A 3,967-nucleotide genomic window follows, 5' to 3' on the forward strand; every position below is an offset into this window, starting at 1 on the left:
CTGGGCTCCAAAATCACTGCAGATGGTGACTGCAGCCATGAAATTACAAGACGCTTACTCCTTGGAAGGAAAGTTATGACCAACCTAGATAGCATATTCAAAAGCAGACACATTACTTTGCCAACAAAGGTTCGTCTAGTCAAGGCTATGGTTTTTCCAGTGGTCAAGTATGGACGTGAGAGTTGGACTGTGAAGAAGGCTGAGTGGCAAAGATTTGATGCTTTTGAAGTGTGGTGTTGGAGAAGACTCTTGAGAGTCCCTTGGACTGCAAGGAGATCCAACCAGTCCATTCTAAAAGAGATCAGTCCTGGGTGTTCATTGGAAGGAATGATGCTAAAGCTGAAACTCCAATACTTTGGCCATCTCATGTGAAGAGTTGACTCATTGGAAAAGACTCTGATGCTGGGAGGGATTGGGGGCAGGAGGAGAAGGGGACGACAGAGGATGAGATGGCTGGATGGCATCACCAGCTCGATGGACGTGAGTCTGAGTGAACTCCGGGAGTTGGTGATGGACAGGGAGGCCTGGCGTGCTGCGATTCATGGGGTCGCACAGAGTCGGACATGACTGAGCGACTGAACTGAACTGAACTCTTTCTGCAGCAGGACCTGGATCAGGAATAATCATTTACTGTCAGTGGAAGACTTCGATCCCCTCCCTTGAAAGCCCTCACAAACCGGAGCAGCCCCTGCTGTCCTGGGGAGGACTCGACGGGGACAGGAGCCACTGAACCCGGAACCGCCCATTTCCTGAATCCTCCCCGGACAGGGGTGCAGCTGAGGGCAAGAATGTTGTAGAAGCAGTTTCAGGTCTAAGAGCTAAAACTGAAAAAAGAGAAGCTTTTCAAATACGATGTTAACAGCAAATGGCATACAGTTGACCGATATGACCTCTGAGGGAAAAGCTCAAAATTTTCAAAAAATGTATTAGCTAACCAGGAATGCTCAAAAAGTAAACATTCCTAGAAGACTTTCTTATTGTGTAAATGTTTAGCTAAGTTTTCTCTTTATCTACATTCATTTGTCTTATATTTAACATAATATTTCATTTTAATGTAAACAGAAGGCATTTGTTAAAAATTTCTATTGAAATATAGTTGATTTACAATGTTGGGTTAGTTTCAGGGGTACAGCAAAGTGATTCAGATGTGTGTACACGTGTTATGTGTGTACATGTGATTATGTGTGTACACGTGTTATGTGTGTACACGTGTTATGTGTGTACATGTGTTATGTGTGTGAGTTTTTCACATATAAAGTGATTCAGATGTGTATATACATATGTTATGTGTGTGAGTTTTTCACATATATATTCTTTTTCAAAGTCTTTTCCATTATAGGTCATTAGGAGGTACTGAGCCTAGTTTTCTGTGCTTTTCCTGTTGGTTATCCATTTTATACCTGGTGGTGTGTGTGAGTGTTAATCCCAAACTCCTAATTTACCCTCCCACCACTTCCCCTTTGGTGCCCATGTTTGTTCTCTGTATCTGTGAGTCTGTTTTTTAAGACTATTTGTACCATTTTTTAAGATTCCACATATAAGAAATATCACGTAATGTGTGAATGCTCAGTCACCTAGTCGTGTCTGACTCTTTGAGACTCCATGGACTGTTGCCCACCAGGCTCCTCGGTCCATGGAATTTTTCAGGCAAGAATGCTGAAGCAAGTTGTCATTTCCTTCTCCAGGGGATCTTCACAACCCAGGGATCAAACGCACATCTCCTGCATTGGCAGGTGGATTCTTTACCACTGAGCCACCTGGCCATATCATATAATACCAAGTGAAAATGTTTAATAACCAAATGCACAGAAATTATAAACACAGGCTCTGAAATCAGAGAGCTGAGGTTTAAATTCTAACAGCACAACTTACTAGCCTTCTGTGTTCCACAAGTTTCCCGGTCTCTGACCCTCAGTTCCTTTAACCTTGAATGAGTCCTCACAGGTTGTTGTGGAAGCGGAATTATAATATATGTCATGTTTAGCACAGCGCCTGGCTCCAAGAATGTGGAGTTGATAAGAGTCACAGTTGGAAAAAATAATCACTAACAATAATGATGCAATCATAATAGTAATAAAGATAGAGAAGCACTGGTAGAACACATTGGAAAACCATTTGGCAGCATCCCCTCAAGCTGAACCCTTGAATAATCTATGGCTCAGTCATTTCATCCCCAGGGATGCATGTGTGTAAACACACGCATGCTATTTTTTTTTCTATTTTTCGGCTGTGTAGGCTGTTAGTTCTCCAACCAGGAATCGAATCCACGGCCCCAGCATTGTAACTGTGGAGCTGTAGCCACTGAACTGCCAGGGAAGTCCCTGTGGATGCTCTGTTCTTATACACAGCCATCACCAGGCAGCTCTGCGTACAGCACTGCGGTCACCGGATGAGCCTTTCCCCGGCAAGAGTTAACCCTAGAGGAGACACGTTAAGTTCCCTGAACACTTACTTGGCTTGAAGGAGCACTGATCTCTCCCCTCCTCTAAATACTCCTGAAGCATGTTTCAAGGTCATCCCCCACTTCCCTTCTCACAGTCTAGAGAAGAGGGACAATGAGCCAAGAGTGCTAAAACCCGACTTTGGCCACCCCCAGAAATCCTGCCCAAATGGTCTTTTCCTTTTGAGAACGTGGGGCACTTGTCCATTTTTGCACTCAGCGTTTATTGCAAGAGGAGACATGTTCTATTTGAGCACTCTGCAGGGACAGGAAAAGGGCTGTGTTGAATATTAGGTTCAGAGACACGGTAATTGGCTTAAAACAATGTGCATGACACGGGGGACGGGAAGAGTACTTAATAAGAAAACACTTTAGGCATACACAGCTTACCCGATAAAACTACATTTGGAGGCAGGGCCCAAGGTGGGAAAGGCTGGAGGGGAGTTCCACGGCCTCCTACAAGGCTTAGCCTCCTACACGGCCCTGGTGTCATCAAACTCTTTCATGTGGTTGGAAGTTAACCTGCCATTTCCCTGGGCCTTTCCTCCCAGGATGACAGGGGATAGAAGGAGGAAGCAAGAGCTGGTGTGCAGGAAGGAAGGAAGACCAGAAGTAGGGGCAGTCGTTATTCTCATTTCTGTTTATTCTACATCAATCCTCCCCGCAAAAAAACATTTTGTCAGTGGTTGGCTTGGTTCTATTTCAAAATAGAAAATCCAACTTTCATGGGAAAAAGCAAGTCTTGTAATTCAATAATATTTGATTTTCAACAGCATAAAAGGAATTCAATACTGAGCCTTCAGAGCAAAAAGAAAGTTGAACCTATTTACAACAAAGCCGGTGGGGGTTGGAAGGGTGGCGAAGGAGTTCTGCCATCCTTTCAAATGCAAACCTTCCAGCCGCCCTCTTTCTGCAGTGAATTAACACTTGAACTTGTGACACAGGTAACTTCTCAGAAACATCTTTAAAAACATACTATTATTGTGCGTTACCAACTAGCTATCCACAGTAACTGAACCAGTAGACGCCGAGAAACATACGCACCGAGGCAGCAGGAGCATTTTCAGTTGCCCGCCCAACAGCATTAAGCTCCTCCCCCTGTCCCACTAAATCACAGCAATGACGCAAGTCCCTTCAACACCCGGAGCATTCTTTTACTGCCTACTGTGAGAATTCGGGTGCATTTAAGTCCCTGGTGGTCAGACATCCACAAGCTTGAATTTCCTGCCAGTGGTCTCTTGCCAACCCAGCAACAGGTGGGCATTCTATCAAAAGTGAAAGTGCTTTTTTTTTAAGTTAGCTTAAATTATTTATTCTGCAGCAACCTGTTACATCTTTTCGTTGCTGTTGTTGTTGACCTTTATTGAGATATACTTGATATAAATCATTGTACCAGTTTAAGGAGTACAATTGGAGAAGGCAGTGGCACCCCACTCCAGTACTCTTGCCTGGAAAATCCCATGGACGGAGGAGCCTGGTAGGCTGCAATCCAGGGGGTCGCTAAGAGTCGGACACGACTGAGCGACT

The sequence above is a fragment of the Bison bison genome, unplaced genomic scaffold, assembly GCF_000754665.1.
Source record: "Bison bison bison isolate TAMUID 2011002044 unplaced genomic scaffold, Bison_UMD1.0 scf7180017864349, whole genome shotgun sequence".
NCBI lineage: Eukaryota > Metazoa > Chordata > Mammalia > Artiodactyla > Bovidae > Bison > Bison bison.